The sequence below is a fragment of the Pelophylax lessonae genome (genome assembly GCF_965119305.1).
Source record: "Pelophylax lessonae genome assembly, chromosome: 6".
Lineage (NCBI taxonomy): Eukaryota > Metazoa > Chordata > Amphibia > Anura > Ranidae > Pelophylax > Pelophylax lessonae.
Window position 1 is genome coordinate 61,295,651 of NC_138773.1, and position 27,844 is coordinate 61,323,494.

Here is a 27,844-nt window from a genome sequence, read left to right on the forward strand (position 1 = left end):
AATCGCAATAAGCTTATGTTGATTGGTTTGCGCAAAAGTTATTGCGTTTACTAACTACGGGAAAGATTTATGTCATTTTTATTGTTTTTTTTTAACTAGTAATGGCGGCGATCTGCGTTTTTTTTGCGGGACTGCGACATTGCGGCGGACAGATCGGACCCCTGGCTGACATTTTTGACACTTTTGGGAGTACCAGTGACATTACTACAGTAATCAGTGCTATAAATATGCACTGTTACTGTAAAAATGACACTGGCAGGGAAGGGGTTAACTTTTCTGGTGATCAAGGGGTTAAGTGTGACCCTAGGGGCGTGATTCTAACTGTGGGGGGCGTGGCTTGTGATGTAATCACAAGAGACATGCGATCCTACATAGCAGGAACGCATAGCCTCTGTGATTACTTTAGTAAGAATGACAGACGGCTGTGTTTACATCAGCCATCTGTCCTTCTCCCACTGCAGAGGAAGATCGCGAGTGGCCGGCAGGCATCTGAGCCGCCAGGCATACGTCCTGGCTCCCCAGCCAACGAGCAGGGTCGGGAGCAAGCGCCTCCGGCGGCACGCAATCGCCCCCTAGCTCCTTCCAGGTTAGCGCCGTACATGTACGGCACTTTGCCTGGGAGCACCAGACTGCCGCTGTACAACTGCGGCGGGCGGTCGGCAAGCAGTTAAGGGGGAAAATCTTCCGGTCCAGAAGTGGTTAATGACCGTTCTATTCTTTTTGATATTTCCACAGATCTATTTGGAGCAGCCATATGGATATCCCGCTGACTATTTCTCCCTGGGAGTTATAGTCTATATGATGGCGACTGGAAATTACCCATTTATGGGCTTAGACAAGAACATGCTTGCATGCTCCATCCTCAACAATCGTCCACATTTCCCTGAAGATTTTGATATGGATCTCAAGAACCTCATAGGCAACATAGTAAGTAAACATCATCTGTAGCCAGCAAAAAAATGGCTATTCCATTATTATTTTAAAAACAGAATTACAGAGTTATTGTCTATTTACCATTAATAACCTATTTTTTTTTGTTGTTGTTACAGCTCCTATGCGAATGGCAAGCTATGAGAGCAATGCTTTGTGAAAATCTGCGAAGCCACCCATTCTTTATGACCATAGACTGGGTGGAACTGGAGGCTGGGGAAGTTAGCCCGCCATTTACTATGAAGATGGTAAGTATAGGAACCACATATGGGTCCTTGGCAGTGCACTGTCCAATGTTCTGCATTTTATATTCTCCCAGCACCTGAGTGTGCATAACCATTTCAAATAGAAGGGCCATCATTGTACATATTCCAATACTAATGTTTCTTCTCTTCACAGTGCCCACCAATTGACCTAACGATCGAGATGGAAATGGAGGGAATCATTTCTCCTCCCAAAGAAGAAAATGAGCCTGAACTTACAGAAGAAGATCAGGAGCTTTATTGTGGGTTCTCTTTCACCAACAGCAAGTGGGGGGAAGTACAAAGGCCACAGGTGTCATCAGTTTCCCCTGCAGAGGAACCCCTGATCGTCAAAAGTCAACAATGAAAAGACAGTTAAGGTAGGTTTTTAGCTTACTGAATTTTGTACACTTGATTCATATACATATATACCTAGAATAATCCTAGAAGTAGCACCTTTATCTGTTGCAGTAGGATATTATGTCTCTAGGAGCCGACTTTTGTCCCTTCATAAAATCATATTTTGAGAACAGTGTACCAGCTTATCGTTACATATTCTTACCGTTCATCAACATCCACACAGATTTGTAAATGGCAGCTTTGTAAACATTTCTACCTTTCTCTCTTCTCTTTAACAGATCTGCATTAGAGGATCACTTTGTCAAATCCTCACTGGAGCGTCCTCTACATCTTTACTTTACTGAAGGAGTTTCATCACCACCTGTCTCCAAGAGAGCAATGCCACAGATCTGCATTAGAGGATCTCTTTGTCAAATCATCACTGGAGCATCCTCTACATCTTTACTTTACTGAAGGAGTCTCATCAGCACCTGTCTCCAAGAGAGCAATGCCACAAGCTCTCTTCTAACCGGATTGTCACAATTTATTTTCTGCAGGTGTGTGTTGGACCGGCTATAAGGGGAGGTTGGAGGCCGGTAGACCTTTTTTTCCCGCAGGTGTGTGTTGGACCGGCTATAAGGGGAGGTTGGAGGCCGGTAGACTTTTTTAACCGCAGGTGTGTGTTGGACCGGCTATAAGGGGAGGTTGGAGGCCGGTAGACTTTTCTTTCCCATAGGCGTGTGTTGGACCGGCTATAAGGGGAGGTTGGAGGCTGGTAGACTTTTCTTTCCCATAGGTGTGTGTTGGACCGGCTATAAGGGGAGGTTGGAGGCCGGTGGACCTTTTTTCCCACAGGTGTGTGTTGGACAGCTATAAGGGGAGGTTGGAGGACAGTTTTTATTTTATTTTGGCTATTTGGCACTAGATGTGTGTGGAACCAGCAAAAAAACACTGTCTTGAATGTTGTTCCAAGTTGGGAGCACTATGTGGCTTTACATGCGATTGCAAATATATGAAACCAAAACCTCTGTTTTTTTAACAAATGTTTAAAAATAGTTTAGACTTTCAGTTTATTTGTTGCTTAGTAACAATTTAGAAACAATGTTAGAGTAGAGTTAGGGATCGCACTTTGCAGAGGGGCCTTGACGTGGCAGTGCGGCTTTACATATATTTGAAAATTTGTACTACGTTAACCTTACACAAATTTTGGAAACAGTTTAGACTTTTTCCTTATTTTGCTGGCTAGCTGGTAAGTATGCTGGAGGATTTTATGTATTGGATTGTTCTGTAAACTGCCCTGCCCATGTCCACCTTACTTTAAAGGATAAGTCCAGGCAAAACCAAACACTAAACCTGCTCTGTGCCACATTCTAACCCTAAACTATCTAACCCTGTAAAGCAAAAAATCACTGTACTTACCTATTCTGCACCCGATCCGGTCCGGTCTCCAGCGACGGAAGCTGTGTGCAGGAGAGGATTGACAACGGCTGTGAAATGAATGGTAAGTGACGTCACCCATAGACTTACTATGGGGCTTCCGTTGTCGAGTACCTTCTCCTGCACCCGCCTCCACGCTGAAACCACTGCTGACAGTTCAGCGTGGGACCAGACCGACTTGGTAGCAGAATAGGTAAGTAAATGGATTATTGCTTTACAGGGTTAGATAGATTAGGTTTAGAATGTGGCACAGAGAGCAGGTTTAGAGTTAGTTAGGTTTTGCCTGGACTTATCCTTTAAGCACCCAATCACACTTTTGTGCTTTACTGCAATGTAGGCTGACACAAGTTACATGCGTTAGCGTGTTGCAGTGCCCTCCATTGTCATTGGTACCCCAACACTCTTCTGCCACATATGCATTGTGGCATACCACATTGCACATCCATTGTGCTGTGCTGAGTCAGAAGAAATGGTGTGTGTCTAATTTTTTGTCTATTCTGGTTTGTTGGCAGCCCATTCAATTCAATACAATGTACCAGAACAAGCAGTTGCAAATCCAGTCTTGTAGCTAGTAATAAATTGTTCAGAGGTGCAACTCTTAGGTTACAGAAGACATTCATTCACAGTGACTGGAGTGACAGGAGAGTGAAAAGGAAGATAAGTGGACAGGTTGTTTTGCCCTACATGGTGAAGTCACAGAAAAACACTAAAGAAGATTGTATGGGATTTTTCATTTTTTCCCATTTAAACTTACCTAGGTGGATGCAACATCTGTCCCCCAGTACCTTAACAATGAGAAACGAGCGATCGAAAACCAGTGATCACTCGGTTCTGACAGCTCCCCAAGCAGAGAGCTGCTGACTTTCAGTCAGCAGCACTGTGCTCTGCCCCCTCCTCGCTCATTGGAGGGCTGGGCTGTATAGGGGCAGGGAGCGGCTGGCTCAGACTCTCAGCGACCTCGCTGAGAGGCTGACCTGGGTGTCAGTCCAGGCACCTGGCATTCCATGCATTAAGATGAAAAGCTTTCTCTGTGCAGCAGACCCCCCAATACTTACCTGAGCCCCACCTCGATCCAGGGATGTTGCACGAGAACTGCGGCTGCCCAACGACAACTTCGGGTGCCCAACAACATTTTCGGCTTCTGTGTCTCAGCCAATCCCTCCTGATTGTCTGAGACACAGCAGCCGGTGCAATTGGCTCCTGCTGCTGTCTATCAAAGTCAGTGAGTATATGAGGAGAGAAAGGAGGCGGAGTTGAGCCATGACTCAATGTCTGAATGGGCACACAGAGCTGCGGCTGGGCTCGGGTGCCGCCATAGCAAACTCAGAAAGAGGGAGGGGCCAGGAGCGCTGGTGAAAAACCCAAGAAGAGGAGGCTCTGGGCTGCTCTGTGCAAAACCACTGCATTGAGCAGGTAAGTATGACATGTTTGTTATTTAATAAAAAAAAAAAAAAACAAGACTTTAACCAATTAAAGACCAGTCGCCGCAGATATACTGCGGCAGGCTGGCTCTCCTGTGCAAACCAACGTATGGGTACGTCAGCTTGCAGGAACGGGTCTCATGCGTGCGCGATCGCCCGCCTTCGCTCTAGCCCTGCAGTGAAGCAACGGGTCCAGTGGCCGCGATGGCCACCGGGAACCCGGCGATCGCTGCAGGGACTGACAGAAGGTGGTGTGCCGTTGTATAAATGGCACACCGCTCATCTGTCACTGATTGAAACAGGGCTCCTGTGTTCCTGTTATTTCCATCCACCAAGTCTGGCCCCCACACAGTTAGAATCACCCCCTAGGTACACATTTAACCCTTTGATCGCCCCTGGTGTTAACCCCTTCCCTGCCAGTGCCATTATTATAGTAACAGTGCATATTTTTAGCACTGATTACTGCAGTAATGTCACTGGTCCCCCCAAAAGTGTCAAAAATGTCAGTTAGGGGGCCGATCTGTCCACCGCAATGTTGCTGCCATTACTAGTAAAAATAAATAAATAAATAAAAATGACATAAATCATTCCCCTAGTTTGTAGATGTGCAAATCAATAAAAATACACTTATTGGGATTTTTTTTTTACAAAAAATAGGTGGCAAAATACACATTAGTCAAAAACGATGAAAAAATTAGATTTTTAATTTTTTTTTTATTGTAAATGTTATATAGCAGAAAGTGAAAAATAGTTTTTTTTTTTTTTTTCAAAATCATCGCTTTTTTTTTGTTAATAGCGCATAATCAAAAAACCGCGGATGTGATCAAATACCACCAAAAGAAAGTAATTTGTGGGGAAAAAAAAAGGACCTCAATTTTATTTTGGTACAGCGTGGCACGACCACGCAGTTATCAGTTAAAGTAACGCATTGCCGAATCACAAAAAATGGCCTGGTCATTAAGGGGGCAAATCCTTCCAGTCCAGAAGTGGTTAATATCTCTTTAAGGGTACTTTCACACTGGAGGCCGCTTTGAAATCATGCGTGTTCAGCTGAACTCGCACAATTTCAAACCTGCTTTTAATTGTGAGTTTGGTGGGTGATTTGAAAGACATCTGCGCAGTGGTGTCTATTGAAATCGCCCCCGAAGTCGCCAAAAGTACTGCAAGAACTACTTTTGGAAACCGATTCGGACGATTCAAACCGATTTGGACTGTGCCATTGCTGGAAATAGGCTACGATTTGACATGTCAAATCACCCCGATGTGAACGGGAGCTAATACTTCAATGCAGGCCCGAATGTAAGTGCATAGGAAAACAATAGTGTTATATTCACCCTGTTCACACCACAATGCTGTGTTGAGGTGGGTTGTGATTCGATGCATAAAAATGTAGCATGCATGCAGTTTTTACACAGAACAACTCATTGCACGGCTTGTTACTGCACCACTGAATGTCACCTTGTGCTAGACATAAATAAAGTGTCATTTTTTGTCCCTTCAATAAAGTTAAAAAAGTAAACATTGCGATGCATTGTAACAACACATCACACCATCCCTAGGCTTTGTATTATTTTTTGTACTGTCTGCATTGGAGCAGACGTTTCCAGCTGTAAGGCTGTCCTCTCTCCTGCCTGAGCTCAACTCTGATGACAGAAACTCATATAACAAAGTTTCTGTCACAATTACAAGAAATAAAATTACAGCCTTTGTTTTTTTGTATCAAAATACTTTATTGGGTTTTATTCCAGCATGGTTTATACAATGAATGGGTATGTGACAACAATATAGTCAAAGAGAGTCAAAATGATACAAACAAATGCAAACAAAAATAACCAAAAACATAAGTTAGCCGGCTCGCAGGCCTGGTGAACCATATGAAACAAATATCAGGCCCTGAAAGAAAATCGCATGTGCGATGTGGTGTTTGTAGAAAGCAGGGTGATATTCTAGGAGCGCCCATCCCTACGAGGGGGAGTGAGGCCTGACAAAGGAGTACATCTAGGCTTAGTTACAACATCAGGGGAAACAAGTGTAGCAGTACTCCCATGGGAGCTGCTGAGTGTGGGTTCCCCTGGGTTACCATTAGCAACAGTAGGACATTTATGCATATTTCCAAGTGTGATTACCTCAGACAAGAACCAGTCCAGTTTCTTTGGTTTTTAGGGTTTATTGAGAACATGGGTAGGAGAAGGGATGAGTGGGATACTCCAACAACTGGACTATGCACAAAATAGGCAGGGACTATATAGAATTGCTGATTGACGCTGGTTAGCGCTGACTGATGCTGATTAACGCTCTATGGTCACGACTATGCCACTTACTTTAGCTTCATCTCTGACTGTGAAAAGTCCTTTAACCACTTACCGCCCGCCCGCCGTCATATGACGGCGGGACGGTGCGGCTATTATCCTGGGCGGACGTCATATGACGTGACCCAGTAAATGCACGGCAGGCGCGCGATCGCGGGCGCGCCGCCGTGCACTGCCGGTGTCGGCGTGTCCCCGGGACACAGCCGGTCACCGGCAGGGGGGAAACAGCCAATAGGCATGGCTGTTTCCCACGTGATCGGCTGTGTTCCAATGACACAGCCGATCACAATGGAGGCGCCCGGGAGATGACCGCGCATGCGCGATCGGGAGCGCGCAGCGCGGTCATGTCGGTGGCACTGTGTTCCGTAGGAACACAGCTGTCACCGGCGGTAGTAAACAGTCACTGACAGTGACTGTTTACTATGTGATCGGCTGTGAATCCATTCACAGCCGATCACAAAATGTAAACAAAGAGCAGTAACTCAGTGTTACTAGCTCTTCTCCCCTCATACAGCTTCCAGTATGAGGGGAGAAGAGCTAGAAACATTGAGTTACTGCTCTGTACCCCTGTAAAAAGTAAAAAGCACACAAATAAAGGTCCCCCACACACAGTCCTCAGCCCCCCCCAATGTCCCCTGTCACCCAACAGTCACCTCATCAGTGCCCAGAAATTGACACCCATAAGGCTACGCTCACATGTGAGAGTAGCGATCGCAGGCAGAATAACCGCGATTCTGCCCGCGATCCGGAAATCATTGCAAATTGCGGGACGCCTGTGCGTTGCCCGTGATTTGCAATAGCACCCCAAACGCTGTGCGATGTTGCCGCCATTTCCGCCTGCCGAATCGCGGTAACATCGCGCAAACATCGCATGATGCCCAAAAAAGGTACAAGAGTTTCTTTGGGGCGTCATGCGTTGTTTGCGTGATGTTACCTCGATTCGGCAGGCGGAAATCGCTGCAACATCGCACAGCGTTTGGGGTGCTATTGCAAATCACGGGCAACGCACAGGCGTCCCGCGATTTGCAATGATTTCTGGATCACGGGCAGAATCGCAGTGATTCTGCCCGTGATCGCTACGCTCACATGTGAACGTAGCCTAAAATTCACCGGTCACCAGAGACTGCCATCAGTACCGCCGTGCACCATCGCCCGTCACCTGTCACCCATCAGTGACCATCGCCCGTCACCTGTCACCCCATCAATCACCGTCACCTGTCACCCCATCAAACATCGTCACCTGTCACCCCATCAGTCACCGTCATCTGTCACCCTATCAATCATCGTCATTTGACACCCCATCAGTGATCGTCACTTGTCACCCCATCAATCATCGTCACATGTCACCCCGTCAGTGATTGTCATTTGTCACCCCATCAATCATCGTCACTTGTCACCTCATCAATCATCGTCGCCTGTCACCTCATCAATCATCATCACCTGTCACCCCATCAGTCATCGTCACCTGTCACCCCATCAGTCATCGTCACCTGTCACCCCATCAGTCATCGTCACCTGTCACCCCATCAGTCATTGTCACCTGTCACCCCATCAGTCATCGTCACCTGTCACCCCATCAGTCATCGTCACCTGTTTGTCATATACATGCAATCACTTACTGACCGCCTAACGACTATATGCATCGGCCATGAAAAGCTAAATACTGGAGTTATGGCAGCAGATAGCCCCCATAACCCCGGTATTTTTTGAAACGGCGGGCGGTCGGCTTTCAGATAAGGGTGGTCCCAGTGGCGGATTCGCCGCGGAATTACCCTTACGGTGCAGGGGAAGAGGTGCCCCCCCCCCCTCCTGCCGCGTCCCAGACGTTTTCCCAGCTTACCGGACCCGCCGGCAGCGGGGAAAACTATCCGGTCCCGGATCCTCAGAGACAGGAAGTCGAGTGAGGGCAAGATGGCCCTCACTCAACTCTATGGTCTTGGAGGACCGGAGCTACGTCAAAAGACGTTGCCCAGCAACCGGTTTAAAGGGCCGCTTTTTTTTTTGCTTTTTTTTTTTTTCCTCTTTCAACAATTTTTTTTTTTTTTTTTTCTTTTTTAGTGTAGTTGTGAGGTGTGAGGTCTTTTTGACCCCAGATCTCACAATAAAGAGGACCTGTCATGCCTATTTCTATTACAAGGGATGTTTACATTCCTTGTAATAGCAATAAAAATGATCAAAACATTTTTTTTTTTAAACTGTGTAAAAATAAAAAAATAATAAATAAAATAAATAGGAAAAAAAAAAAAAAAAAAAATTAAAGCGCCCTGCCTCCGTTAGCTCGCGCGCAGAAGCAAACGCATACGCAAGTCCCGCCCACATATGTAAACGGTGTTCAAACCATACATGTGAGGTATCGCCGCGATCGTTAGAGCGAGAGCAATAATTTGAGCCAGAGACCTCCTCTGTAACTCTAAGCTAGTAACCTGCAGAAATTTTTAAAATGTTGCCTATGGGGATTTTTAAGTACCAATGTTTGGCGCCATTCTGTGAGCATGCACAATTTTGAAGCATGACATGTTGGGTATCTAATTACTCGGCGTAACATTATCTTTCATATTATGGAAAAAAAATGTGCTAAATTTACTGTTTTCTTATGTTTTAGTTCAAAAAAGTGAATTTTTTTTCAAAAAAATCGCATTTGGAAGACTGCTGCGCAAATATGGTGTGATAAAAAATATTGCAACGATCTCCATTTTATTCTCTAGGGTCTCTGCTAAAAAAAAATATATAATGTTTGGGGGTTCTAAGTAGTTTTCTAGCAAAAAAAAAATGATTTTAGTTTGTAAACACCAAGTGTCAAAAATAGGCCCAGTCTTAAAGTGGATAAATGGACAACTTTGTGTAAAGCGCTACTTGGATGTTAGGCCTATGTATGTGGCCAGGCTGTGAAAAAGTGTTACACATGTGGTATCGCCATACTCAGGAGGAATAGCAGAATGTATTTTGGGGTGCAATTTTTGCTATGTACATGCTATGTGTTAGAAATATTGCATAAATGGACAGCTTTGTGTAAAAAAAATGTGTTTTCATTTTCTTTCCACATTTTCCAAAAACTTGTGGAAAAAAATGACATATTCAAAAGACTCATTATGCCTCAAAAATTATACGTTGGGCTGTTTGCTTTCCAAAATGGGGTAATTTTATGGGGGTTTCCATTGTCCTGGTGCTCCAGGGCCTTCAAAAGTGCGATAGGTTGTCAGGAAATTATATGTGTAATTTGTGCTCCTAGAATGCCGGACGGGGCTACTTGGATGCTAGGCCTCTGTATGTGGCCAGGCTGTGAAAAAGTCTCACACATGTGGTATCTCCATACTCAGGAGGAGTAGTAGAATGTGTTTTGGGGTGTAGTTGCAAGTATACATGTGCTGTGTGAGAGAAATAACCTGTTAATACGGCAATTTGTAAAAAAAAAAAAAAAAACAAAATCTTCATTTTGCAAAGCATTGTGGGAAAAAATTACAACTTCAAAAAACTCACCATGCCCCTTATTAAATACCTTGGAATGTCTACTTTCCAAAAAGGGGTCATTTGGGGGGTATTTGTACTTTCCTGACTTTTTAGTGTCTCAAGAAATGAGATAGGCCTTCAGTACATCAGGTGTGATCAAGTGTGATCAATTTTCAATGATTCGCACCATAGCTTGTGGACTCTATAACTTTCACAAAGACCAAATAATATACACTTACTTGGGTTATTTTTACCAAAGATAAGTAGCAGTATAAATTTTGGCCAAAATTTGTGAAGAAAAATTACTAATTTGCAAAATTTTATGACAGAAACAAAGAAAAATGCGTTTTTTCACAATATTTTCAGTCTTTTTTTATTTATAGCACAAAAAATAAAAAACCCAGTATTGATCAAATACCATCAAAAGAAAGCTCTATTTGTGTGAAAAAAAGGACACAATTTTTGTATGGGTACAGTGTTGCATGACTGAGTAATTCTCAGTCAAAGTGTGAGAGCGCTGAAAGCTGAAAATCGGTCTGGGCAGGAAGGGGGTGAAAGTGCACTGTAGGCAAGTGGTTAAGCTCCCTAAGGTACTCTTTCCTGAGGTAGCTGACTTGTACTGTTGAGACACTTCAGGGCCCTTCCTGGCGCCCTCTTTATTCCCTATTTTTCATGGTTTCACAACTTGGCACCCCTTTTACTGCAACATCTTGGGTTAGCTGGCCCTCTGATCCTCTTGACCTCTCTGGAGTGGTCCCCTCTCTTAGGCAGACCCCTGGGCTGATCTTGAGTACTCACAACACTGGTTTTCCAGAAGAATCCTGCACCACAGCTCCACTTGGTCAGCACACAATGGATCCTCCAAAGCATAGCTCATCCCCTGGTCCCTAGGCCGACTGCTTGGACCACCTTCCTCTGCAACGAGAGGAGAGACAGTCGTCACCCTCCTCCTGGGACCCAGCTTCCCGCCCAAAGACACCCTGTCACATGCTCCCCTCCTATTTATGTGCAATCCCAGGATGCATTGCAGGAATGCCCTCCCACTGGAACTGACATACAACAGAGAGTGTCACTGACTAGGTTTCCTCCACTGTACAATGAGCTCCCTCATTGGCTGCAGGGGGGACACTCCCTCAGACCCAGTGAATCACACTTGGAAACGTGACAGGTTCAACTAACAGATCAGACCCTCCTGATAAGCAGAACAGGGCCATAACTATGCTTTACCTACCACCTACCTAGGAGGGTGCTACACAAGCTAACCAACATCAGGTGATTTACAAGCTGTAGGTCTGATAGGGCCTGGTAAGTGTATGGGACCCCAGGAGAAAAACAAATGACTCTGTAGTGATGGATCCCATGAACATAGTAATAAGAAGTTAGAATTTAGACGAGTCTAGTACGGCTCGTCCCTCTGGCATCTAAGGTAACAAAACAGGTATTAATTGAGCAGGCAGCCAGGTGCCCGCTCTTGGCAAGTTAGTGGTGCGTGTATCATCACTTCGAGGTCAGTTTAGGGAGTGCCCGTGAAGATGTGGCAGGGAGGAGTGCAATTAGAAGGGTAAATGAGAGTAAGATACTAAAACCCGAGAGTGTTGGAGGTCCGGGTAGGACAGATGAAGGCGGGGGGGGGGGGCATTGCCTCCATCATACCCTGACCTTATGACCTGCACGCAACCCAGTACCCCCCAGATCACTCAGGGTGCAAGGTAGAGGATATAGAATGCAGCGGCTGGTCAATAGGGGGCGCAGGCTAGTCACTGTGTAAAATCAGGATAAAAAAAAAAAAAAATGTACCTTTAATATGGCAGCGGGGCGCTGGACACATTGCTGGCTATGGGAGGGGTGGGGGCTTTGGCATCATGTGATTCTTTACTTGTAAGGTGATTGGCGGCCTTTTAGAGTGTCCTCTGGGGGCACAGCGATGCGCCCCGAACACTCCCACTCTCCGTCTGCCGTCTTGTGATTGGTCCAGCCTGGCAGCATAGCACCAGGCTGGACCGTGAAATGCTGCATCCAAGTAGTGTGTAGCCTGCAGGTCGGTTCACATTCAGCAGATAGTGGGGCTTGACAGCTGCTCGATCCCGCCCACCCCCGTCACCCCCCCCCCCCCCGAGGTTTGACAGCTGGTCTTTCTCCCTGCAAGCAGTTACATTACATGACAGTGTCACACACACTAAGCTCCCTCATTGGCTCCCTCTTGCAAGCCTCACTATCTGCTGAATGTGAAACTCCCCCTCTCCCCTGTTAGTGTCCATAAGTGGTGCCTATCAGTGCCACCTATCAGTGCCCAGTAGTGCCACCTATCAGTGTCCAGTAGTGCCCACCAGTGCCACCTCATCAGTGCCCATCAGTACCACCTATCAGTGCCCACCAGTGCTACCTCATCAGTAACCATCAGTACCACCTATCAGTGCCCACCAGTGCTGCCTCATCAGTGCCCATCAGTACCACCTATCAGTGCCCACCAGTGCCGCCTCATCAGTGCCCATCAGTACCACCTATCAGTGCCCACCAGTGCTACCTCATCAGTAACCATCAGTACCACCTATCAGTGCCCACCAGTGCTGCCTCATCAGTGCCCATCAATACCACCTATCTGTGCCCACCAGTGCCACCTCATCAGTGCCCATCAGTACCACCTATCAGTGCCCACCAGTGCCCATCAGTACCACCTATCAGTGCCCATCAGTACCACCTAACAGTGCCCACCAGTGCCACCTCATCAGTGCCCACCAGTGCCACCTCATCAGTGCCCATCAGTGACACCTCTCAGTGTCCATCAGTGCTGCCTATCAGTGCCCACCAATGCTGCCTATTAGTGCCCAGGAGGGCTGCCAATCAGTGCCCAGTGGTGCTGCCAATCAGTGCTGCCTATCGGTACCGCCTATCAGTACTCATCAATGCCACCTATCAGTGCTGCCAATTAGTGCCCATCAGTGCTGCCAATCACTGCCCATCAGTGCCAATCAGTGTTGCCAAGCAGTGCCCATCAGTGCTGCCTATCAGTCCCTATCAGTGCCACCTATCAGTGCTGCCACTCAGTGCCCAACAGTGCTGCCTATCAATGCCCATGAGTGCACTGAGTGCAGGGATGGGGAGATTAACTCAGTAACCGGGCACATTGTCCATGGGGGGGGGGGCTGGCCTTGTTGGGCACAACTGAAATCTGTTGATGTGTATTAATGCCACATGCCTAATAAAGTTAAATATTACCACAATGCCTGTCTCTGTAATATGTAACTGCACATAAAACACGCATCAAACTGAAAACAAGACATAAACATGAAGGTAGAAACTCCTCTTATAGATATTTGCCATACAGATTAACTTCAAGTGCAATAATTCCAGAGATATGTGATTTCACATGTAATATACATCAAAAGGAAAATAAGGCATTTATCTTTTTCAAAGCTTAGCAGGGATGGTGGAACCCCTCTACAGATATTTGTCATACAATTTAAGCAGGGCTTTTGTTTCTCAGAGAATAGGTACAGGAACTGTCACCTTCTGAGTCACCCTTCGTCTTTGCCCCCTACCTACCTTTGAGCAGGGTCCCTAGGTTTCACCCCCTACCCACCTTCCAGTACAGCCCCTTTTAGAGAATGCAGAACAAAGTATCATTTGTGCTACTAAGTATTTTGCTACTAAGTATTTTCGCTGGGGCCTCCCTGCAAGTGTTGGCGACTGTATCTCACATAGTAATGTAATAAGAATTTTCCTCAAAAGTTCCAAGGAAATATAACAGTGTAAAGCATTCAAGACATCTAGATTACTTTGGGCAGAGGGGGTATAGCTCAGTGGTAGAGCATTCGACTGCAGATCGAGAGGTCCCTGGTTCAAATCCAGGTGCCCCCCTGGAATACCCTAGCCCCGTATCCAAATGGAGAAGAGCAAAAAAATTGCTCTGGCATCATGTGATTCTTTACTTGTAAGGTGCTTGGCGGCCTTTTAGAGTGTCCTCTGGGGGCACAGCGATGCGCCCCGAACACTCCCACTCTCCGTCTGCCGTCTTGTGATTGGTCCAGCCTGGCAGCATAGCACCAGGCTGGACCGTGAAATGCTGCATCCAAGTAGTGTGTAGCCTGCAGGTCGGTTCACATTCAGCAGATAGTGGGGCTTGACAGCTGCTCGATCCCGCCCACCCCCGACATCCCCCCCCGAGGTTTGACAGCTGGTCTTTCTCCCTGCAAGCAGTTACATTACATGACAGTGTCACACACACTAAGCTCCCTCATTGGCTCCCTCTTGCAAGCCTCACTATCTGCTGAATGTGAAACTCCCCCTCTCCCCTGTTAGTGTCCATAAGTGGTGCCTATCAGTGCCACCTATCAGTGCCCAGTAGTGCCACCTATCAGTGTCCAGTAGTGCCCACCAGTGCCACCTCATCAGTGCCCATCAGTACCACCTATCAGTGCCCACCAGTGCTACCTCATCAGTAACCATCAGTACCACCTATCAGTGCCCACCAGTGCTGCCTCATCAGTGCCCATCAGTACCACCTATCAGTGCCCACCAGTGCCGCCTCATCAGTGTTAGTACCTCCTCCTAGTTATCCGTCTCCTTTTCTCTTTTGGTAGCGCACAGGTTCACTTTTACTTGTATGGAATTTGATAGACCCCACCCCAGCAACAATAGACCCCCTCCAGCAACAATAGACCCTCCTGCAGCAATAGACCCCCCACAACAAAATACCACCCTAGCAACAATAGACCCCCATCATCAACAACAGATCTCGCAGTAGCTAGCATCAATAGACCCTCCAGCAGCCAGCAACAATAAACCTCTCCCAGCAACAATTTACCCCCTAGCAAAATAAGACCCCCCACCAGCCACAATAGACATACCTGGCAACAGTAGACCCCTACACAAAGATAGATCCCCACCAGCGACAACCCCCAGCAGCCAGCATCTATAGACCTTCAGGCACACCCCAGCACTCCTTGCTATAAAATACATTCAGTGCTAGAGGTGCCGGAACTGCGTTCCCCTGCGTTCCCGCTGAAAAAAAGCCCTGAATTTAAGTGCAAAAACTTTTTAGTATGAAGGTTCACACCAGTAGAGAACTTTAGAATTTTTATTTTTTAGATTGTTACACTTCATTTTATATGTTTTAGTTACTATTATAATGTAAATGATTGCACTTGAAGTTAATTTTCCACCACCCATACTAAGTCCTGTCTTTATGTACCTTGCTTTTTGCACTGGTGCGCGTCATGTTGGAACAGGAAGGGACCATCCCCATACTCTTCCCACAAAGTTGGGAGCATGAAACTGTCCAAAATGTCTTGGTATGCTGACGCCCTAAGAGTTCCCTTCACTGGAACTAAGGGGCCAAGCCCAACCCCTGAAAAACAACCCCACACTATAATCCCCCCTCCACTAAATGATTTGGACCAGTGCACAAAGCTAGGTCCATAAAGACATGGATGAGCAAGTTTGTGCAGGCCAGTCAAGTTCCTCCACCTCAGAGTCCTGACATCAACCCGATAGAACCCCTTTGAGATGAATTAGAGCGAAGACTGACCTCACTAATACGCTTCTGGAAGAATGGTGAAACATTCCCATAGACACACTCCTAAACCTTGTGGACAGCCTTCCCAGAAGAGTTGATGCTGGTGTAGCTGCAAAGGGTGGGCCACATTTAAATTGAACCCTATGGACTAAGACTGGGATGTCATTAAAGTTCTTGTGTCCCAATACTTTTGACAATATTGTGTGTGTATATATATATATATATATATATATATATATATATATATATATATATATACATATATATATATTCAGTGCATTGCGAAAGTATTTGGCCCCATTGAACTTTTCGACCTTTTGCCACATTTCAGGCTTCAAACATAAAGATATAAAACTGTAATTTTTTTTGAAGAATCAACAACAAGTGGGACACAATCATGAAGTGGAACAAAATTTATTGGATATTTCAAACTTTTTTAACAAATAAAAAACTGAAAAATTGGGCGTGCAAAATTATTCAGCCCCCTTAAGTTAATACTTTGTAGCGCCACCTTTTGCTGCGATTACAGCTGTAAGTCGCTTGGGGTATGTCTCTATCAGTTTTGCACAGCGAGAGACTGAAATTCCAGTTTTATATCTTTATGTTTGATGCCTGAAATGTGGCAAAAGGTCGAAAAGTTCAAGAGGGCCGAATACTTTCGCAATGCACTGTATATCTATATCTATTTTCCTTCCAATCTCCATACTCCCTTATCTTCATATAAATCACAACCCCCCCATATCTATACATCCCTCATCTCCATATGCATTAGCTCCCTTACTACTTTACCCTCATTGGGGGGGGGGTACACTGGGGACTGACCAGGATCAGTAAGGGGGGGGGGACACTGCCCAGAATCAGCCATTCATCATTTTCCTTCCACTTCACAATTATGTGCCGGTCTATCACATAAAATACATTTACGTTTTTGGTTGTAAGTTAACATGACAAAATGTGGTTTATTTCGAGGGGTGACTATGAATACTTTTTCAAGGCACTGTACCTTGATTACTCTAGGCCCCTTTCACACTTGTGTGACCTCAAAGTCACGCAATTTTTTACAGCGTTTTTTCCCACGAAGCAATGCCTATTACATTTTTTTGTTTGCGCCCCCCCCAAAAATTTTGAGCACCAGCTGCCACTGGTTTCCGGTAACAATGGCAGACCCACCTCAGGCCCAAGGCCTGGAAATATTCATACATATATAATATTCAGGGCCGGACTGGGAATAAAATTCAGCCCTGGAAATAATTTCATACCAGCCCCATAGCATTATCATACCGGTAAAACCGCATAGCGCCATTATTTTCTTCTCATAAAAGGGAAAACCATGCATTTTAAAGCACATTTGAAGAGTGTATTATATATAGATAAGACAGATATGAAAGTGCATAGGGCTTTACATACAGTATATATATATATATATATAATAGAAAATATAAATGCAAATTCGTGTTAAAAGTGGTAAAAGTGTGGACATGGTATGGGAGGTGGTCATAGGCTGTGTGGGCATGGTGCAGGAGATGCAGGGGCTGCGGACATGGTACAGGAGATACAGGGGCTGGGGACATGGTACAGGAGATACAGGGGCTCTGGACATGGTGCAGGAGGTACAGGGGCTCTGGACATGGTACAGGAGATTCAGGGGCTGTGGGCATGGTGCAGGGACTGCGGACATGGTACAGGAGATGCAGGGGCTGCAGGCATGGTACAGGAGATGCAGGGGCTGCAGGCATGGTACAGGAGATGCAGTGCGCAGGCATGGTACAGGAGAATCTCCTGAGGAGATGCAGGGGCTACGGCGGTGGCTCACTTACCTTTTGGTGAGGCGCCTTACATTTAAAAATGGTGCCGTCCGACGCCAACTCAACGAACGTGTACAGGCTTTCCCGGGCAGCGGCGGCGCATGCGCAGTCCACATGTCGGGCTGGCCACGGACATTTTTTTTACAGAATGAATAGATAATGCAGCGCTAAAGTGCCAAAAATTATTTCAGTATGCAAACGGTGAAAAGATGATAGAAAAAAATGTAATATCACATAAATAATTCCTCAATAATGTGACCTTAAAAATGAGTAATGATATCACACCTCAAATAAATAGTGCAGTAGAAATGTGCATCAAAATACAGTGCATATAATGTGTACCACAAATGATGAATAAATCCCAATACACAAATACTTCATATACTGTGCTCAAAGAACTAGGTGCTCCAAACAAAAGTCCCCAAATATACAGTTCAATCGTGCTGTGCATACACAGACTTGGTGCAGGCTCCACTCCTTCAGTGCTCAGTGCAAGGTATTATTAGCAGCTCACCTCAATCATAGACTCAAAAAGAGTCTCACACACATGGGTTAATACTGGGCTGATAGGGATGGAGCAGGACCTCCCCTCCTTCTGGGGCTCCAGATAGCGGGTGCAGAGTGCCACAGACACGTAGACAAAAGGGCAGAGAAAAGGACATCTAATGCTCTCTGATTTAAAACTTTTAATGAAAGATAAAGGATAAGAGGGAATTCCCCTGGGATTGGGACTTTTTAGGCAACAATAGAATGTCTTAAACAAATGATAAATATAATAAATATTTTAATGAAAAAATGCACAAAAAAAAAGGACATTGAACAAGCAATTGTATGCATAAAAACAGTTGCAAGCGCAGGTATGTGTGCAATATAACCAGAGAAAACTCAACCAAAGGACTAGGAGATCCGACGCGTTTCGGGGTTCTTGAGACCCCTTCGTCAGGGATAACACTGATGTCCTATCTGTAGGTGTTCAAAAAAGCATAATGTATGAAATTCGAACAGATCATATCTGTGATACAGTACATGCATAACATATTACAGATGATAATATTTTACTTACATGGTTGGTTTACACAAAGGTTTAGAGCTTGCAAAAATAAAAACAAGAAGAAAGCTGCGATCCAAATGCCACCGTATGCCTGAAAGGTTTGTTCTTTTCACTTAAGCTGTTAAATAGCCATCATAGGATGGAGGTAAAGGGAGGAAAGGTGGATTTTGTGATCCTCAAAACACTCCTAATTCAAAGCAGCTGGAGTCCAAATGTAGCTTGGCTTAGCGAGACAAGTCAGACATGAGCCTGTCCGTACTGCAGAAAAACCATAAAAGGGAAGAATGTAGGTACCAGAAAGCACTAGAAGCCATTCCTTATTCTTTCATATTCTATAGACAATGAAAGTGTATGTCCCTGATAGAGAGAAATAAACTAACAAAAACAATGGCGTGTCTCTGTTTTTGAGGTCCCATGAATGCCACCATGTTTGACTGATGTCAGTTATATTTAAATTGTAAGGAGTGCCAGTTAAGTAAACCATATAAAGGAAAATACATTTTCCAATTAAATGTACATTGAATGCATGTAAATTCAGTGTACTTATATGGTAATAGGCAAAGAAATACTCATCTCAAACACAGAGAGGGGAAATGCATAGTGGCATAGTGAATCCAAAGAGATGCCATTTGTTAAACAGGAGAGGGCAGAGAGATACAAATTCTCGAATGATACTGCATAAGGGTGAAAAGGTATAGATATAAATTAGAATGCAGAGAAACAGAGCTAAATAGGTAAAGAGGACTGTTGAAAAGTTACCTTTGAACTGACAGAGGATCAGAGACCTGCATGGACACCCTTCTCCCAGCAATGGATCGCATAAATGATCCACGCTGGGAGCCGGTGTTATATTGTCCATGCAGCTGATCCTCATTAGGCAAATGAATGCAAGTCACCGCCGCCAGCTGAGGGCTCCCTGGGCGGTGTCTGCCGAGTGACGGACACTGCACCCGACGTATCAAAGTACGTCATGATGCCGGATGTGGGCGTGACCGGCACGTCATCGCCCACCGACACGGAAGTGATGTCAGCGCGTCGCACCAGGAAGTGCGATCGCTGACATTCCGGGGATGTGGCTAACACTGAGGAGTGTCAGCAGAGTGTGTACCCATCTACCCGGATAGAAGGGGGCCTGCCAAAATTCATTGACAGGTCCCGCTTTCCGTGCCGGGCTGCGCTGAATAGGAGATGAGAGGAGGACCACTATGTGTCATAAAAGAACTCCATATCGTGATACTGGCTTACAAAAAAAAAGCAAACTACTTATGATGAAAAGTGTATCGCTATGTTGTTATGAAATGATTGTATCAGATCAATAGACAATAGGCATTTGGATGATGGTAAACGCAGCTGTCTGCCTGTTTTTTTACAATGGGCAAAAATATATACATAGGCATTGGTATGTACAAGGAAGGTGGAACAAAAGTAATTATAATACAGAATATAACATATAGAATATAACAGGTATGCAGTGTATATGACAAAGCCAAATGGGGTAGATGGAGTATGATATAAAAAGTACATGAAATTGTACACTATTTCTCCATCCCACCCGAGTAGAAACCTTCCAAAAAGGGCTTAAACGAGACTGCCTCGTTAAGTCCGGGGGGCTCAGTAGCTCTAAGTGAGTATATCCATCGAAGCTCCAGCTGCAGGAGACGCTTGTTCCAGTCTCCGCCCCTGGAGCTGGGATGGATACGGTCTAACACCAAGAACTTGACCTTTGGAAAAATACCCGCATGTACTGATGCAACATGGCGCCCCAAGGGCAATTCAGGATCGCATGTCTGCATGCTCCTGATGTGCCTATATATGCGCCTCCAAAACTCCAATTTGGTCTTTCCCACATAAAAGCAGTTACAGTTACAAAGCAAAAGGTAAACCACCCCAAAGGTGCGGCAGTTTGCAAAATGCTTTGCCTGAAATTTTGTGCCGTTGGGTAAAATGATGTTACGTTGCACATGCATGAATTTGCAATAATTGCACGATCCACACATGTATGTGCCCCTATATTTACATGGGTCAGAATTGGGTGGTTGCTTGAACTCGCTCGAAACTAATTTATCCCTAAGCGCAGGCGCTCTCCTATATGTAAATTGCGGTGTCTGGGGAACATGAGGACCCAGCAAAGGATCCAAAGTCAGGAGGTGCCAGTATTTGGAAACTATACTGCGTAGGTCCTGGTGCTGCTGGGAATATCCTGTGATTATTCTCAAAGTGTCATTAGTATGACGTTTTTTTGGAATCAAAAGTGTGCTTCTGTCACACATTAAAGCTTTTTTGTACGCTTTTTTCAAAGTTTTTTGGGAATAACCTCTGAGCAGCAATCGGCTACGCAGGCCATCTGCTGCTGTTTTAAATAGGATCGGGTCAGAACAATTGCGTCGAAGGCGCAAGTACTGACCAGTTGGTATAGATCGTATCAAAGGTTGGGGATGAAAGCTGGTGGCATGGAGGATGGTGTTCCCCGCAGTGGGCTTACGATAAAGGCCACTGCGGAGGACACCATCCTCCCCCTTGGAGATCTCCACATCGAGAAAGGTTATCTTAAATGGATCTGTAGATAAAGTAAAGGAAAGATTGAAATTATTCCTATTTAGTCTCTCAATACACCTGTCCAGGAGGTCACGAGGACCGTCCCAGATTATAAAAATATCATCAATGTACCGAATCCAAGTTCGGATACAATCGGTGTATAGTAGGAGAGATTCGTCAGAGAGAAAAGCCTTTTCCCACTCCCCCAGGTACAGATTGGCGTAGGATGGGGCACAGCAAGTCCCCATCGCTACGCCCTGCACCTGGAGGTAGTGGGAATTTTGAAATGTGAAGACATTATGAGTGAGAATATACTCCAGAAGGGTCAATATAAACTCACCATAAGGGTCCAGATTTGCTGGGCCTGCGATGGTGTGACGTACAGCTGCAATTCCCTTGTGGTGGGGAATTGAGCTGTACAATGCCTCCACATCAATGGCTACTAGCAGACAGTCTTGGGGGACTCTGAGATCGCTAATTCTTTCTAAGAAATGGATCGTGTCTCGCGTATACGATGGCAATTGTATAACAAATGGTTTAAGGAAGGCATCAACAAGCTTGCTGGCATTGTCCGTGATGGAACCACATCCGGATATGATGGGTCTCCCCGGGGGATGGGTAGGGTCCTTGTGGACCTTGGGGAGGGCGTAAAAAGTAGGTGTTATAGGGAACGTGGTACGTATAAATTCCCAAGTATCCTTTGTGATGATGTTGTTTAAATACGCCCCATCTATCAATTCATAGAATTGTGAATTATACTTATGGATGATGTCCTGAGTGATTCTTCTGTACCATTGTTGGTTTTTTAGAATCATGTGGCACATGTCAATGTATTGGGTATCATTCATCAGAACAATGTTGCCCCCCTTGTCAGCTGGCTTAATGACAATGGAGGGATCATCGGCAAGGGTGTTGATAGCCCGTCTCTGTTCAAAAGTGATGTTAGAGTCCGAGAGTGTCTGCGTTCTTAATTTATCCAGATCTTTGGATACCATTTTCAGAAATGCATTAATATTTGCATTCTGAATGGAAGGATATTTATCTGACTTTTTCTTTAGAGTAGGATGGGATCCGGGGACGGGAGTCTCCAATGGTTTGTTAATGAAAGATAAACGACAGCGTAATGACTCACATTAAGAAGCACTTCAGCAGTGCGGGATGCGCCGGCTCATCAACTGGGGATACCTCCGGCCGCCCTAGAAGTGATATACCCGAGTAGGCTCCTCCCCCTATATGCGTTACACAGTGATCGACTTAGTTAGCAGGGGTGGAGCCTAAACCGAGCGTTAAACTTTTGTATCACAGGAGTGGAAGTCACCGCCCGTCTCCTGGAGGAAGCTAATACTATCAAAGACTGCCAGCACTGCAGACTCCGGAAACGGAACCTCCTAATCTCAGTATCTGGGTAATAAAACGGTCTTAACAGCCCCAGGGCAGGGGGAATTTGCCGGCCTACCGGGAAATTTCCCGGTATCCCGGTAGGCCAGTCCGGCCCTGATGATAATATTTTATACATTTTTCATTTAATAAAGTTATCACAGTTTTTTTTCTTTTTTTTTCTTCTTTTCTTTTGTCCCTATACCCCACAAAGCAGCCCCTTGACCCTCCCCAACCCCCACAATTCAGCCCCTAAAAATTCTGTATATACTATAGACAAGGTGCAGTTAGTTGCATGTAAATCTTACTTCCTGATAAATGTAATTTTAGTTTTAATTATCATGATATAAAATAATGGATGTGGGGGGATTTTGGCAGGCATGATTTTTTTTTTTTTTTTGGGGGGGGGGGGGCAGCATTTCATTCTTGGACCCAGGCAGCACAATGTCTTGGGCCAGCCCTGAGGCTGAGTGCTGCTCAGCCATTCAAAAGCAGCTTTGTATTCTATTCTAGTCGAAGATTGTGACATCATCCGCCTGCCTCAGCCAATCAGAGAAAGTTTTGTATTCATTCAGAAAACACAAAGCTCCCTGTGAATAGCAGTAGTAGTGCTCAACCCGCTACCGCTCTGGCCATCCGGAACAGCAACCGGAGCGTTCTTTGAAGTGTTTGATTACATATCACCTTTGTGAGTACCCCGCATATAGTGGCATTATTTTAATAAAGTTCCAGTTACTGCACTTAGAGTGGCGCCTGTGTTTCTTTCCAGGCCAGAGAGCGCACAGAGGCAAGTCAATGGGAACCGAATAAAAAGAAGTTGATTTTGTGTCTGATGTATCTGTTTTATCATGCACTAGGGGAGATTTACTAAAACTGGTGTACACAGAATCTGGTAAAGCTGTGCATAATAACCAATCAGCTTCTAGTTGTTCTCAAAGCTTATTTGAATGAGCTGAAGTTTAAAAGCTGATTGGTTACTATGCAGAGCTGCAGCAGAAATAGTTGCCAACATTTGAAAACAATTTCCAGGGACACTTTGCAGCACAGCTATCAATTACTTACCACACCCACTTTCCTGAAGCTCCGCCCACCCCACATAATTAGTCTACACCTACTTGTCATCAGATTACAGGGTCTACTCAATAAAGAGAGAATTGCAGGAAATTGAAAAGGGAGGTGCACATATAATGAATTATATCATAAGTGACACATTCTCATTGAAAACACTTTGGTTACATTTGCCCTCCCTAAGGCTGAAATTGTAATTTACCTTACCTTGTCACTAGAGCTGCCTAAGGAGTGCACATTGGAATTTTGTTTATGGACTGTACCACATATGGACTGTCTTATGGACTATGTCATATATGGACTTTTTTATATCAAATTGATTGTCCTTCTTTTAGTTCATCAGTGTGTGTCCAGTTTCATTGGTATAGTCTTTGGTGATACTGTCTCTCCCCGTGGTGCGCCAGTTGCTTATTGTTATTTTTGCGCTCTCTGGCCTGCCTGACGAAATACTGAATGTAGGGATCTTTCCTATAGCCAACACTCACTGCAAACCTGCATAGATAAAAAACAAATGTAAAGGGTGAGTTCATCTTCATGGCTTTAAGATGAATCTGTTCAGCAATGAAACCTACAATAGATCCCAATCAGCATGTGTAAAGTCATTTTTCTTAAAAACTGGCTTACCCCCTTATTCAGATATAATGCTTATCATAGTTGTATTTCTCCTCCCTCTCCTCCCTCTATGTGAGCTCCCCCTCTCCTCCCCCTATGTGAGCGCAACCTCTCCTCCCCCCTATGTGAGCGCACCCTCTCCTCCCCCTATGTGAGCACACCCTCTTCTCCCCCTATGTGAGCGCACCCTCTCCTCCCCCTATGTGAGCGCAACCTCTCCTCCCCCTATGTGAGCGCACCCTCTCCTCCCCCTATGTGAGCACACCCTCTCCTCCCTCTATGTGAGCGCACCCTCTCCTCCCCCTATGTGAGCACACCCTCTCCTCCCTCTATGTGAGCGCACCCTCTCCTCCCCCTATGTGCGCTCACCCTCTCCTCCGCCTATGTGAGCGCACTCTCTCCTCCCCCCTTGTGAGTTCACCCTCTCTTCCCCCCCATGTGAGCACACCCTCTCCTCCCCCTATGTGAGCGCACCCTCTCCTCCCCCTATGTGAGCGCAACCTCTCCTCCCCCTATGTGAGCGCACCCTCTCCTCCCCCTATGTGAGCACAACCTCTCCTCCCCCTATGTGAGCGCACCCTCTCCTCCCCCTATGTGAGCACACCCTCTCCTCCCTCTATGTGAGCGCACCCTCTCCTCCCCCTATGTGAGCACACCCTCTCCTCCCTCTATGTGAGCGCACCCTCTCCTCCCCCTATGTGCGCTCACCCTCTCCTCCGCCTATGTGAGCGCACTCTCTCCTCCCCCCTTGTGAGTTCACCCTCTCCTCCCCCCCATGTGAGCACACCCTCTCCTCCCCCTATGTGAGCGCACCCTCTCCTCCCCCTATGTGAGCGCAACCTCTCCTCCCCCTATGTGAGCGCACCCTCTCCTCCCCCTATGTGAGCACACCCTCTCCTCCCTCTATGTGAGCACACCCTCTCCTCCCCCTATGTGAGCACACCCTCTCCTCCCTCTATGTGAGCACACCCTCTCCTCCCTCTATGTGAGCGCACCCTCTCCTCCCCCTATGTGAGCACACCCTCTCCTCCCTCTATGTGAGCGCACCCTCTCCTCCCCCTATGTGAGCGCACCCTCTCCTACCTCTATGTGAGCGCACCCTCTCCTCCCCCTATGTGAGCACACCCTATACTCTTTTAGCCACTTCCATGAACATAAGAACAAGTGTGGAGCTGCTGTTTCGCTCATCCTTATGCATAACTCCCAACTGTCCCTGATTTGGAACAAGGGCCCTCTGTCCCTCGTGGTCTCACCTATATAGTTGGATATAAAATGTACTATTTATCTTTCAAAAACTGTTTCCCAGTGATAAATCTTTCATCCAATTTATAAATTGCTTCATTTACAAGTTTTAAAAGCCAATATAAAGGAATAATATTGGTAAAAAAAAAAGCATATGTATAATTCTCCTTTAAGGGGATGTGTCCTATGCCTACATACTTTTGCTAATAGATGTCCCTCATTTCCATCTGAGAAAGTTGGGAGGTTTGCTTATGTGCAGTGGCTCCTTAGATGCTCCTCATTTATCTTTCAATGGAATACATTCACTCATATCTTGGCTGCAGAGAAATGAGCAGCACATGCCCTCTACTCCCTGGGCATACCGTCATTACATTGTGGGACATGTAGTTTGATCACTGGGCTCTGAACTGCAGTGTCAGATAAGGTGGACAAATCATAAAATACAACTATGATAAGCATTATATCTGAATAAGGGGGTAAGCCAGTTCACGCATGCAATGCAATTCTGGAAGAAATGTAAAACATTTCCATAGACACACTCCTAAACCTTGTGGACAGCCGTCCCAGAAGAGTTGAAGCTGTTATAGCTGCAAAGTGTGGGCCAACTCAAAATGTAACCCTACGGACTAAGACTGGGATGCCATTAAAGTTCATGTGGGTGTAACGGCAGGTGTCCCAATACTTTTGACAATATAGTGTATTTTATCTAAGGGAAAAACCCAAAGCATGGCCTGTTAGGGGTACTTGAAGAATGAAGTTGGGAAACACTGTTGTAGGCCAACCAGGTTTTGGAAATATTGCGTTTATTGCGATTGTAGGGGGATGGTACGTTTAGCATCTCAGAGAAATTATGTTATCAAGTCACATGACTGGGCCATTGACTGCCAGCAGTCGCCACGCACCCTCTCCTCCCCCTATGTGAATACACCCTCTCCTCCCCCTATGTGCGCTCACCCTCTCCTCCGCCTATGTGAGCGCACTCTCTCCTCCCCCCTTGTGAGTTCACCCTCTCCTCCCCCCCCATGTGAGCTCACCCTCTCCTCCCCCTCTCCCCCTATGTGAGCACACCCTCTATTCCCTCTATGTGAGCTCACCCTCTCCTCCCCCTATGTGAGCTCACCCTCTCCTCCCCCTATGTGAGCGCACCCTCTCCTCCCTCTATGTGTGCTAAGCGTACCATCCCCCTACAATCGCAATAAACGCAATATTTCCAAAACCTGGTTGGCCTACAACAGTGTTTCCCAACTTCATTCTTCAAGTACCCCTAACAGGCCATGCTTTGGGTTTTTCCCTTAGATAAAATACACTATATTGTCAAAAGTATTGGGACACCTGCCGTTACACCCACATGAACTTTAATGGCATCCCAGTCTTAGTCCGTAGAGTTACATTTTGAGTTGGCCCACACTTTGCAGCTATAACAGCTTCAACTCTTCTGGGAAGGCTGTCCACAAGGTTTAGGAGTGTGTCTATGGAAATGTTTTACATTTCTTCCAGAATTGCATTGCATACGTGAGGTCAGGCACTGATGTTGGACGAGAAAGCTTGGCTCACAGTCTCCGCTCTTATTCATCCCAAAGGTGTTCTATTGGGTTGTGGTCAGGACTCACCCCAAACTCGCTCATCCATGTCTTTATGGACCTTGCTTTGTGCACTGGTCAAAATACTTTGGTGGAGGGTGGATTATGGTGTGGGGTTGTTTTTCAGGGTTTGGGCTTAACCCCTTAGTGCCAGTAAAGGGATCTCTTAAGGTGTCAGCATACCGAGACATTTTGGACAATTTCATGCTCCCAACTTTGTGGGAACAGTTTGGGATGGCCTCTTCTTGTTCTAACAGGACTGCACTCCAGTGCACAAAGCAAGGTCCATAAGGACATGGAAGAGCAAGTTTTGGTTGGAGGAATTTGACTGGCATGTACAGAGTCCTGACCTCAACCCGACACATCACTGCGAGCCTGGCCTTCTTGTACAACATCAGTGCCTGACCTCACAAATGCGCTTCTGGAAGAATGATCAAACATTTCTATAGATACACTCTTAAACCTTGTGGACAGCCTTCCCAGAAGAGTTGAAGCTGTTATACCTGAAAAAGGTGGGCCAATTCAATATTAAACCCTACGTACTAAGACTGGAATGCCATTAAAGTTCATGTGCGTGTAAAGGCAGGCGTCCCAATACTTTTGACAATATAGTGTAGCAGGTTTACCAGGCATTGGGCCTGATGTGGGTCTGCCATTGTTACTGGTGATACCTTCAGCCCATTTAAGCTGAATACCCCAGTGTGAGATTGGAGACAATGACCATTCGGGCATCTTTGGTTTTTTTTGTTTATTTTATATTGGGGATGGGAGAAGGGAATGAGTGGGATACTCCTCTGGCTCAACTAGGTAAAACTGGGACACTTTGTAGAAAAATGCCTGTTAGCGCTGTCTTGATGCCAGCTGGATGCCGACCAACGCTTACTGACCCTTGAAAATTGCTTTTTTACTAAACTGTGCTAGAACTTGACTTATA